General features: G+C 48.3%; 1 protein-coding gene across 7 annotated transcripts in view; it reads right to left on the bottom strand.

Annotated features, from left to right (window-relative positions):
* Positions 1-13,294, bottom strand: part of BEND2 (BEN domain containing 2) — a 1,020,032-nt gene that overhangs the window by 895,385 nt on the left and 111,353 nt on the right. For 2 of the 7 annotated variants that reach the window (XM_069636823.1, XM_069636828.1), the window contains exon 2: positions 8,888-9,007. The exons of 4 other annotated variants lie outside the window; for them this stretch is intronic. The gene's annotated coding sequence lies outside the window, so the exon portion shown is untranslated. Of the gene's footprint in view, positions 1-8,887; positions 9,008-9,372; positions 9,433-13,294 lie in introns of all 7 variants that reach the window. One more of the 7 variants, XM_069636822.1, reaches the window with a different exon arrangement.

Raw genomic sequence — 13,294 nt, 5'->3', positions numbered from 1 at the left:
AGTATGCATGGCCAACACAGTCAAAGTGAGATCTTTCACAAAATCAAATTCTATTTCCTGTTATATTGGCTTTGCCATCCATTTTTTGCTTCGTTTTGCAAAGGCCAAGGTGTAACGAAGCATCCCAAAGCTTCCGGCAGTTCTCGATTGTTCTCTACCTAGGTTGTTGTTATTCGCTAATACGGCTAGTAATATTCTGGCTTGCGTAACGTCTATGCCGAAATGCAACCTTTTGGGCCTGTACATTAGGCACATATTATGGAACACCTCCAAATCTCTAGTGAGACAGGATTCAGAGAGTCCCTTTAGGTCTCTTCAAAGAGTTTTGTCATACACAATCTTCTCAAGAGCTTTGTGTGGAGGTGAACATGGCACCAACCGCTTCTTCTTGCGTTCCTGCTCCTCAGATAACAGTCTGTGTGCACATTCGTGAAAATGTTGGTTTTCTGTCCATCAGTCAATGTTGGAACAGTGGTGCATCAATGAGGGCCATTTTTCAAGTAGAATTTCCACAGACCCATCACAGGTTTTGGAGCTCCACCAAAGATGGTTGCTCAAAGACTGAGACCACTGTAAAATATTTTCCGAACCTTTTTTTTTACCAGCAGCTGTGATTTTTTTTTATTCACTGATTTGGCAACGTGCCATACATCAAATTGATGATGAATGTTTGGAAACTGCTCTCGCATGGCGTTGGCTATTGAAACATGTCTGTCAGTGGCTATGAGGTCTATTTGCATTCCCCTCGATTGAAGATGTTCAAGGGATTTTATGAAACCATGTTCCTCCATGGCCATTGAGGATTTACATTGGGACACCTGCATGCTCTCCAAACTCACACTTTTTTTAGTTTCCATGTCTTGAAAGTGGTATGTGCATAACTTTTTTTTAATTCCTGCCCCCCCAACACATATCCTTACCAACCCAGACGGACAGCGGGACTAGACAGCAATGGGGCAAAACGAGACACAGGATAAGACAGCTCGAGATGACTGACATAGTGAACTCAAGAATTATACCAATAACGCAGGGCCGAAAAATAGATGGAAAACAGTGCAAGTAAGAGTGCCATGACTCCGAAAGCACATCAATGATACAGTCTTATAGCGTCACATTCATCATTCAGGAGACCAACAGCCCAATCCTGCACAAAGGAAGACATTGCATTGTTGGTTATAGCAGACAGTTTTTCATACATAAAAATAGTCCATAGCTTAGCGAGCCATTCAGCCTTGGAGTGGGTGGAGGAGCACTTCCATTTCTGAGCGAGAGCAAGTCTCCCCGCTCTCGGCATCGCCACTACCACTTTCAGAAAGGCATATAGCTGGGAATCGGGCATAGGTGTACTCAGGAGAACCTCCAGGGGGAGTAAGGATGGACTTGGGCCCACAATGTGTTTGATCCAACTGAGCAGCTCGGACCAGTACACCCGGACGGCTGGACACTCCCACCAAATGTGGTACCAAGTACCGTGCTGTGAGCACATCCTGGGGCAAAGTGGGGAAACACCCTCGAACATCTTGGACAGGGTGGCAGGGGGACGGTGCCAAGAGTGAAGCATCCTGAAGCCGTGCTCTATGGCCGAGGTATATAATGTCCCTGAAAAGAATGATCTAAAGATCGCCCTCCACGTTGGCTCCTCAAGAGCCATCCCCAGCCTTTCCTCCCATATCCGTTTAAATGACTGTCTACCCTCTAAGTTAGCTGTGATTAGGGCTTTATAAATCCTAGAGGGGGAGCCCTTCCTCAACAGATTCCATCATAATTCTCTCCAAGGGGGTAAGGGGGCGAGTCAAGTCGGCCATCCATCTGGAATGAGTGAAAGTAAGGCGCAAGTATTCAAAGACAGGGGGCGGATTGTCCCCCATTGCCTCGGACAGATGGTCATATTCTATGAAAGCACCCTAGCGGAAGAGCTGAGCTGCCCTCTCCAACCCCTTGTCAGACCATACCTGAGTATCGCGGAAACCCCTGGATCCAAGATCAAAGGGGGGGGGCCCAGAGAGACGCCAGGGGGGATGGCCAAGAAGACAGCCATTTATTATCCTTGTCTGGCTTCCAGGACACCCACAAGACGGCTAGGGTTCGGTGAGTTTTGAGATGTGTAGGGAGGGATTTAGGAGAAGCCCACAAGAGATCCCTAACTCTTTTCGGATGGGAATGAGTGTCCTCAAGATAGGTCCAATAAGTCCCCATGTCATCTCTCATGTGTTCTAACATCACTCGCAGCTGGGCTGCCTTATGATATAGCCTAAATCGGGGATACCAAAACCTCCACATGTTGTAGGTAGAGTTAAGGTTGAAAGTTTAATTCTTGCCCTTTTGCCATTCCAAATAAAATGGGGAACCCTTGCCTGTAGTAACTCGAAGAAAGATTCCGGGATAACAATTGGGAGGGCTGAGAAGAGATAGAGAAGACAGGGAAGAACATTCATTTTAATCGTGACCATGCGCTCGAACCACGGGAGAGAGAGAGATGCCCAGCGTGTCAGATCGCTAGTAATCTTTGCCATGATCTGGGGAAAGTTGGATTCGTATAGCTTGCCTAGGTCCCTAGGGGTAGCGGTGCCTCAGTACGAGGTGGCCTCCCATTCTATTCTCATTCCCTGCACCTCAGATTTCTCTCTGATTTCTTGGTCCCTAATGCCCATAGGCATTATACAAGACTTAGATACGTTGACCTTGAGACCCGAGAAAGAGCCAAACACGCTAATGAGATCGAGCAGGTGAGGGAGAGAATCATGGAGTTTAGTCAAGTAGGCCAAGACATCATCAGCGAACAGGGATAGTTTGAATTTGCAGTCACCACATTGAACCTCAGAGATCCCATGGTCAGCCCTAAATCGCAATGGCCAGGGGTTCCATCGCCAGGGCACACAAAAGGGGGATAGGGGGCACCCCTGGCGGGTGCCTCTAGAGAGGCGTAGGGATGTCGAGATGGAGCCATTAACCAAAACCATTGCCAAGGGGCCGTTGTACAAAGCTGAGACCCAACCTCAGCCCATTTTTTGGAGCACCTTACCCATATAAGGTCATTCCACCCGGTCAAAGGCCTTTTCCGAGTCCAACGAAAGAAGGTAGGCCTCTAAATCCCGCCTCGAAACCTTATGCATGAGGTCCAGGGTCTTCCTCACATTGTCTGACCCCTGCCTTCCGGGAATTAAGCTGACCTGGTCCCCATGTACCAAGGACGGAAGGTGTTTCGTCAACCTATTGGCAAGGAGCTTAGCCAGAATTTTAACATCCGTGTTCAGGAGAGAGATGGGATGATAGGATTGACACTGGGAGGGGTCTTTCCCTTCCTTGGGAAGAACCACAATAAGGGCGGACATCATTGAGTGCGGGAGGGCACCTGTTTCAGGGGCAGTGTTAAACATTTTGGCCATGAACGAGGCCAGGGCGGAACGGTATGTTTTATAAAAGCGCCCATGAAGCTGTCATCTCCCGGCGGGGTGCCGCCTTTCAGAGAGGAAATAGTATCTATTATTTCCTGCGGCATAATGGGTAGTTCCAGGGGGTCAGCACTTCTGGAGGGGAGGCGGGGGATGGGCAAGGAGTCCAAGAAACGGTCAATGTCAGTGCTGTCCCCGTATATCCCGAGGAATACAGGCGCTCGTAATATTGCCGAAATTCTTCTGCTATCGAGCCACCCCGAATAATCCTCTCCCCCTCGGGGGAACAGATAGCATCCACTCTCCTACTGTTCCCTCAGCCTCCAAGCTAATATCCTATCCGCCTTTTCCCCTTTCTCCATATACTTTTGCTTTAAAAAGACAAGCTTCCTTTCCGTCTGACCTATAAGAAGGGCTGCAAGCTTTGATCTAAACTGTTGCAATTCCGCCCACTGGCCTGGGAACATCTGTGTCCTTAATTTCCCCCATGGTCGAATAACGACAATCTTCTCTCTTAGTTTTTTCTTCTTGCAGTCCCTTTCCCTCTTCCTCCTCGAGCCCATCTCTTTGAGGGAGCCTCTGATGGTAGCCTTGAACGCATCCCAGACCCCATGGCACCCACTTCCCCATTATCATTGATGGCAAAATACTCTGTTATGGTAGCCAGGAGGGACCGACAACTCCTTATCTTGCAACAGGAGGTCATTACACATCCACCGGGACCAAGAGGAGGGGGGGGCACCGAAACAGATTCTGACCAAGTCATGGTCAGACCACGGGATAGCCTCTATGCCAAGCTTGGAGATATGCTCCCAGAGCGAGGAGTCTATCAGGATATAATCGATCCTGGAGAACGTTGCGTGAGGCTTTGAAAAAAAAAAGTGAAATATGGATCATGACCCTGCTTAGGAGAGTGTGAATCAAGTAAACCCAGTTCCCCATTAACCCTTTGGAATATATCCGCCAGCTTCCTCTGAAGGCGGTCAGAATATGGGTTGTTTGACTTCCTATCCGTATCCGGGCAGAGAACCATATTGAAGTCCCCTCCCACCAATAGGGTACCCTCAGTGAAACCCATAATTTTCTCTTTCATCCCCTCCCAGAATAGATCTTGTGCCGCATTCGGGGCATAAATGCACACCATTGTAAACATCCTACCTCTCACTTCCCCTTTGACCAATATATGTCCCTCACGGTCAGACCTCTGGACCTTGGGAGAAAAGTGGGCTTTGGGAGAGACCAAGAAGGCGTCCCCCCGTTACTTGGCTATACAGGTCAAGCCGAACGTGTGCTGTATGCCCCGAGCTATGAGTTTCAGTTCTTTCCCCTTAACCCAGTGGGTTTCCTGTAAAAATAGGAAGTGCAGCTGGAGCCTGTTGCATTCTCTCACCACCAATGAATGACCTTTTAGTAGGGGAGATTAGCCCGCAGACATTTAAAAGACCCCACAGACAGCGAATGAAGTGAGTCATCCATCGAAGTAGTAGAAATCTCCCATAGCTCCATCTAGGGAGCCCTTTGTGTCTCTCCCCTCGTTTTGCTTCTGTGCACAATGGTTACCCATGAGAATCCCTGTAGACCCAATACATCCTAGAAAGCTTAGTAAGCGAAAAACAACTCCAGTAAACTATCTCAAGCAGAATTCCCCATAAACCCACCCTTCGCACCCTTGAGCGCCTGGACTCCGAGAGACGCCACCTTTGACACCAGACCAGGCCACCAGTGTCTTCCCCTTCCGGGCTGCCAAACTCAACAACAACAATCGCAAGAGCCCTCCCACCCAACCTCAGAACAACACACAACCAGAACACAAACATATTCATAATGTATCAAACAATTGTGAGTGATGCCCATCACGAGGACCCCAGAGGAGTCAACAGTCTAGACAAAGTCAAACTAGAACTCCCCCCTCCTATAAGCCAACACTGACCGCGGTCAGAGGATCTTCAGACATTAGATGAACTTGACGATAGTGGGGCGGCTCTTCTGAACTTTCCGTGCCCTCGAACCTTGCGCCTTTCCGTAGATGTATTGGATTTGGGAGGCCCGGCCGGCGCTCTCTCCTGCCCAGCTTCATCAGGTTCCACGCCCGGGTCACCCAAGAGTTCCTGGGACATTCTGCGGATATCACCTTCTGTGACCAAGGTGTACTTGTAGCCCTCCAGCTCAAAAGGAAAGTGAGAAAGGATATCCCCACCGATAACGCACTCCCTTCGATTGAAGCTTTTTCGTCAGAGGGGAGCAAAGCCGACTCCGTGCCAAGGTAAAGGCTGACAAGTCTTGGTAGATCGAGATTTGCACTTTTTCCCAACTAATCGGGCCTTTCTTTCGTGCTAGTTCCAATATTTAACTTTTCTCTAAGAAGTAGTGAAACCTCACTAGGACAGATCTGGGGCCTCTGTTGGAAGCACCAGCTCTGTGCGTTCTGTCGATGGTTGGCTCATTGGTGTTGGCGTCGTCGAAGAGTGACCTGATAACAGCGCTGACAGCTTTAAGAATGTCTGACTGTTTCGCCTTCTAGCTCCGGTAAGCCCGGGAACCGCGGGTTACAGCCGCGCTCTCTGTTTTCTAAGTCGTCCAGCTTGAAAGAGCACCTTTCTTCCCTTCTCTCCAATTCCGCCAGCCGCATATAAAACTGGGTTTCAAGTATATCGATGGAGGCCGTGTTTGCTTCCAGTGTTTGGACTCTGTCATCAATGGTGTCGACCTTCTTATCCAAGCGTCCAGCCTCATGGCGATGTATGCTCTAAAGCCCCTTATTTCCTCCTGGAGGGTGGCCATGCCCTTCGTGATGGAATTGGCGTCGACTGACTCTGATTGCGCCGGAGCTGCCATGTTGAGGCGAGGAGGCGAGCAAGGTGGTGTACGGCCAAACCTCTGCAGAGGTTCAGACCAGCTCATGAAAGCACCAGACGGCAGAGACATGGGCCAGGCCCCTTGTTAGAAACTGTCGAAGAAGGGCCTAGCGGAGGACCAGAAGACGCGGTTCCGCACAGATGTAGAGCGCCTAAAGGAGTAACGAACTTGCCGGATCTGTAGGCGGGGAAAGGTTGCAGAACCAACTCCTCCAGACTTAGGAATCCCTGTGCGGGCAATGCTGGCCAACAGTGGCTTGCCAGGTGGGGGGCGGGCAAGCACAGATGAAGCAGTCCCAGGGAGCAAGACCTTGAGGTAAAAAAGGAGAAGGCAGCGCCACTCAAAATGTGTTAGCAAACAGTATTTAATTCAAAATTCAAAATGTGTTAGCAAACAGTATTTAATTCATAACTCCCAGGATATACGTTTTGACTCAGGATGTGGAGTGAACACCGTGGAGTCAAGGGGCCGCCGCTCCCCCAAACTGTATTGGGCACAGGATGGCACAGGGGGTGAGATATGTAAGGCACCAGTAGTGATGGGTGAGCAGGGCCCACAAGTCTTGCTCCCAACGTGTGGCCCTCCACCTCCCACACTCCAAGAACAGGAAAGGGGGCCAGGTGCCACCCACACAGGCCGTGGGCAGCGTCCTGGGCTCTGGGTCCACCCCCACTCCGGTGGTAACTCGAGCTGGGGAGGTCAGGGAAGGCTCCCCAGGTGATGGACAGTGGGGGGGGGCCCGGAGCACTAACCTGGCACTAGAGATGGGGCCACAGCTCCTCGATCCAGCGTTGCCACTCTCCCACAGTAGCAGATCCTCAGGTAGGCAAAGAGAGCCTCCGGACCCTCCCCGGGATGGGCGCCACAGGAGTCAAAGAACCTTGCGGGGGCTGGCCAGGGCACCCCACCAGGCAACAGCAGGCCTCACCAGACTACTGCGACGACCCCGGCAGAGGCTCTCAGCTATGCAAAAGTCAGCGGGGCACCAACTGCAGCAACATCCTCCTCAACTCGAAGCCGCCAGCATCGCAGGGTGGAGGAGGGTGCCCCACAGGCAGGTGGAGAGCAGGCCCTCTCCGTACAGGTGCAAAGATGAGGCGGCCTCAGCTGCGGTTCGGTCCACACAGCGCCCCCACTCCTGCTCCACCTCCCTCGGTCCGGCAGATGGGCAAGGGCGGCTTGCTAACCGGTCCGGGTGGGAGATAAGGCCACAGTCAAGATCCCCACAGAATGCCGTCAGAGTAGATGAGGCTCCAAAAAAGTTCCGAATGGGCAGGCCTCAGTCCCCTCCCCCGCCACAGATACAGTCCACTAGACGGGGAGCCGCAGGCGGGAACTGGAACACTCACACTACCATAGGAGACAGCCAGGCCAAAACACTGGCCATACACCACCCAGGTGATCAGGGTTTCTCACGATCCCTAACCAGGGGTTCACACAGCCCCCAGGGGGGTTAAAGCTCCTCACTTGGGGCGTAAAAGGGGGCTCAAGTCCCTTTCAACGAACCCAAGGGGAGAAGCAGACAGAGGTACGTTAGAACATCTCGGCGCCCCCTGGTGGTCCCTCATGTGCAGAACTTTGCTGAAAATCTGGGGCTGTCACACTGTCCGTTGCCACGTAGTCTGAACCGTTTGCCAGAGAACATGCTTTCAATTGACATCTGCTCAATTTTCCATGCTTCACTAATAGCGGGGAATAAGAATTCCCTGTGAAATTTGTGAAATTTGTGAAATTTGTAATACTGGGTTTTAGCAAGGAACTGAACTCCCACAAATTGACAGAAACTGGACATTTTACTGAAAGTAGACCCACTGAAAAGCAAAGCTGCTGAACATAGTAGATTTCCAGCTGGCACTTTGCCCAGCATCGGTTGTGCGGACCATGAAAATGTATGATGGAGGTGGACACAGCTGGTTTAGAGATTTTCAGGTTAATGCCTTGTAATACACGAGACACATGCACCAATGACTTCCCACACATTTTCCCCCTCAATGTATGGACACATTTTAGCATCAGTATGTCTACCAGGCAGATGTCGAAAACAATGTATTTTTGATCCTTTATTAGCCAATCGTCCTGCATCAATGTGGTTTGTGACTCAACTGTGGTGGACATATTGCCAAAACTAGCCAAACTGATGTCGAGATCTTTGGCAAGTTCATCGGTCAATTGCGTTAAAGCTTCAGTCTCTGTTAGTTCAGCTTGTGTTATTTGCACGAATTGGAGAAACCAATTTGAATGTTTATTGGGTGGACCTTTTTTGTTTGCGGGTGTAGATTGTATCAAGTGGTCTGCAAGGAATTCCGATGCACCTTCATTATATTCATTTTCATCTTGTTGAGTTCTCACATTGTAGCAATGGTCCAAGAACACTTTGCTGGCGAGTCTGCCTATTGACTGGACCACGCTGCGCCTCAAATAGTAGTTGCTCCATGGTGAAATCTGTTTGGTACGCAACATCTTTGGTTTCATTTGTTGTCTGCGTCTTTATACTTATTTTCCCTCTGGGCCTCTAGGAGATGTGTTGTAAAAACATGTTCAATGTATAGCACACATACAGCAGATAGCACTTTAAATAAAAAAACATGTTATGAAGAAAACAGCCCAAAACACTTCTAGAAAACGAAATTGTTAGTTACCTTTGTTTTCTAGATTTTCTGTGAAACCGTGGTCTTCTCTGTAACGAATGCACCAGCAAGCTGATCCACCACCTCTTATCCATGTGCATCCACTTCTAATTCCACACCTTGTGTACATTCCTTGAATAGAATATTCATTAAAAAAAAAAGAGTCAATCGGATTGGAAATCAAAATCTTTCATCACACACAGCGCTTAGACACATACCCTCGCAAACATTGTATGTCATTTAGTCAAAATATACATTTCAAATTTCCCCTGATTGATGGCAAGTGTACTTGATCATAGATCAACGTGCAAAACATACTGATTGTCATGTTGCACTGAAACATTTTGCAATGTATTCTGCATTAGGGAGGAAGTGTAACGTTAGAACTGAAATCTGAAAAGTTTGAAACACGGCACCTTTATATGATTGTCACTGTCTAATAGTATCCTATGTAGGATTTACTTTCTTTCATTCAAGGGAACTGTAAGTATGCATACCTCATACTCTGGACCAGCTGCAAAGGAAGATGTAATTGTAGTCGAAGTACCAGCATCCCCCTGTAACACAGTACTAGTTTTAGTACGGATGAAAACAGTTAAACGGAACAGCGACAATGGGATGCAGACAATGTTACATATAAAGAGAAACCCATAAATGACAACTAGTGTAAACAACCAACACGATACATAAACAATTTCATATTATTTGGAATTCCAAGCAGAACACATTCTCGTAATACACACTGCTCAAACTCCAACCAAACACAACCACAAGCCTGTAACACAACAATCTGCATAAACTTTGCTACACTGCAACAACAAAACAAACCACACAGACTCACACAACGGCTACCGACCGGAAAATACCCCAAGCCTAGCCAACAGTGTTAACTGGGTTGAGGCGGCCAACAGCACATCACTGCTCTGCTGCACTTTTCCAGCTTATTCCCACTAACTCAACCCCCCCCCTCCCTTTTCAGAACCGCCAGCGCGCCAGGGGACCACTCCGGTGGTGATAGTGCGAGGTACAAATATCCTTTAACATTACCATTAACATAGGCGCTTGAAGTGTTTGTCGACTCCTGAAAATAAATGGATGCAGAATCTTGCTCCTTCATTTTCAATGCATTGTCATGAAGGGGTAATAGGGAAAATTAGATTTGCATTAGATATGTGGGAAGATCCAACTGTTGAGAATATGAACTACTGCAAGTCTGTAGGGCTCACCATTGGTATACTCAACGTGTCAGTGGTTTTGTCACTTGCGAGGGTCTGTACTTCCATCAGTAATAATTTTCTAAAAAAATGGACATGCCAAGCAACCAATTACGAAAACATTGTGCTTCTTGTGAAGGGCACTATGGCATTGTTTTCCATGGTCATAATTACTTCATTTGAGGCTCCATGAACCAGGGACAGATGTATAGTAAAATGTGTTCTATTTAAAATAATAGAATCTGGTAAATATGCAAACTTTAGTAAGAAAGATGTACACCGAAAGCACCAATCCGTTCATGAAGTTACCATTTCAGTACCCCACCGCCTACAGCTAATTCATCATCCGGGACTCACCTGAGGCAGCGTGTGCATCAATAGAGTTGAATTGCATTTGGAAGCAATTTACAAAACATTCTGGGTCGATGCTTTTTTGTGCACTTCGATTGGTCATACATATCCTGGGTAAAGTACATCTTCTTATTAAATCAATATCCTTCGGGAATGTATGCAGGAATGTGCCCTGACTATTGACATGGCTTCCTGAACGGCAACCCAAAACCATACAACCAGGCATTCTTGAATAATCTACAAGATCAGTATAAAAAAATATAAATAATTACAAAACCAATTGTACTGTATGCATGAGATTGATGGAATTATTTCACAGTTTTCTATGGCCCTCATTACGACCCTGGCGCTAAGGGGTCTGCGCCAGCGTTAGCTGCGCCGACCCCTTACCGCCAACTACGAGTTTCCAGAGCGCCATGGACACTTTTCCGCCCGCTTTTTGCGGGCGGAAAAATCCATGGCGCTCTGGGACCTTGGTGTTAATTACGCCACCGTATTTTACGGTGGCGTAATTAACTCCTTCCCCACTCCCATTGAGCCCTATGGGGCCGAAATGGGAATGGGGAAGGGTAAATGGGACAATGGGGACTTACCGCCCCGCCGACCTCGGAATGGGGCGGTAAGTCCGCCATCGGCCATGGCGTAAAGGGACTTTGCGCCATGGCCGGAAAGTCCGTGGATGGCGGTAAAAATCCGCCAGGGTCGTAATGAGGGCCTATGTAATGTTTGTCTTGTTCAAAGAAGCAAAACCTGTGTAGCGTAGTCGAGTATACACGGGGATAACTTTCATATAAAATGGATTGATATAACGCAAATCGTAACGTGTTACTCGTCCGTTGAATGTACTTTCATGCATCAAAAGGAAACATGCTTATACAATGGACACTGATGAAATGTGTTATGTATCGCGATCAGAACACTTGAAACATTAGACAATGGTAAAGTCATTGAGATGAATGAACATTACACTACTGGGTACGTTCAGTCGAAATAGATAGACATTTTGAGATCAGAAAGAGGTGAATATAGTGAAGTTAATAGGTGACCTGCCCTTATTGTTAGGGAGAATTCTTTCTTTAGGCTGAATTTCCTAACCTAGTGAGTCCCCCAGCAGCTTTGCTGGATTTCTGGAGTTTTTGTTTTTCCTCCTGCCAAGAGTGAGACTCTTTTTCTCCCACTCTTGGACATGATTAATGGTATTCCTTTGACTGGTAATGTGTTTTATGGGCTATGGGGTCCTTTACTCCATAGGGTCTCATGTGTTTTTCCTATGTGTGTTACACAGCACCCTCCGTGCAGTAACACAGGGGTGTCATAGTGGCACCCCACCATAGACTCCATACCCTGGGACTGACTACTGTCTCCCAGGGCATGTAAAGTCACCATTGGCTTTACTAGTCCCAAATTATTAACGGAAACCAGTACAAACCATCATTTTGTGGACGTACTGGTCGGGGCAATTTGATTGCCCCGGGGTCTGTTAGTCGAGGGGGCACATCTCCATCCCCCCTGATCGAGTTTTGGCTGGTGGCAGTGGAAACTACTTTTTATATTCAACCGCAAATATTTTCCTATGGGATTTTCCCATTGTTCGAGGCTACCAACTTTAATTATTTAATTCTCATAGCCCCGAACATACCACTGGTTTATTTAATTAATATTAATTCTCCGGTTGGTATTTTTTGCCAAGACTCGATTCTAAAATGGCGTTTGTGTTCTCTTCTGTGACTCCAACCCAAGTCGAGCCCTTTGTTCCACTTTTTGGCGGGCTTCTCCACAGAAGCCTCCAAAAGTGGTGCCACTCTGTCTGGGTACCACAGGGGGCGTGGGAGGGGGTTTAGGCACCCTGGACCGAGTTACCTTGGTAACTCAGGTCGCACTCTTGTGTGATTGGGCCAAGTGGTGAGCCGGCCGGCTCACCACTTACCATGTTTGAGTGACAGCTAGGCTGAGTGAATGGGGGTTTTCTGCATAAAAGCAGGGCTTTGGGGACTGGAACTTCAGAAGTCGTCACAGGACCGAAGAATCTGACGAGGGAGAAGCTGAGCCAGCCTACCACGACGACACCACCGGTGGAGCCCAGCAGAACTGACTCACCACTTCCCGACGACAGAGAAGATCTCCCGGCTGGAGAGGCTTCTTCCCCTGACTGGTGGGCACAACCAGTTTACCTTTCTTTCTTCGCACCCCAGCCCGGTTTGTGGTCGAACTGCCCATGCCAAGCACCCCGGCAGCCGGATAGCCACTCACCACTGAACCGCGAACCACCGGACCGCTCCTTGTACCTGAGAAACGCTGAAGCTGGTTTCTTCCCTGGCAGTGCAACAGACTCCTGTCTTCCTCCACGACGAGATCCTCTCTTACCCCTGGACGAAGCACCGACTTGCATCCGCTGCCGGGAACAACTGCCCCAGCCGGAGCGTTCTCACCACTTTAAGGTACCGTGTCCGCCAGGCCTCCCTTTCTAAAGATTGCAACAAGGTAATAATAACTCCTTAACCTTCTGGACTTGGCTGGCGGCCTTGACCCTCTAAGTGGTCCCTTTCCCTGGTGCAACTCCTTTTTGAACCGTTACAAGACTTTTGTGCACTGCAACCGTGTGACCTTGGACACATTTCATTTTGATCCTCTTAAAGCGGATCCAACCTATTGACTCTGAATTCACGGTGCTACTTTGCCTTTCTCTCTTGTGTGTTCGTGAAAAAGTGTTGGGATCTGTTTCAATTTATTCTCTGCTTTTCTCTCCCTTTTTAAAACGAATTATTAGAGTGCCATCTATGTTAAGCGCTCACCGCTGTCTGAAAATAAGTGGGGCTTTACTTAAGACTTGTCTAATATTCTTTTAAGGGAGTGT

Source organism: Ambystoma mexicanum, chromosome 7p, assembly GCF_040938575.1.
Source record: "Ambystoma mexicanum isolate Mex_15411 chromosome 7p, UKY_AmexF1_1, whole genome shotgun sequence".
Taxonomy (NCBI): Eukaryota; Metazoa; Chordata; class Amphibia; order Caudata; family Ambystomatidae; genus Ambystoma; species Ambystoma mexicanum.
The sequence above is the reverse complement of the archived record's forward strand: the minus strand, read 5'-3'. Positions and strand labels throughout refer to the sequence as shown.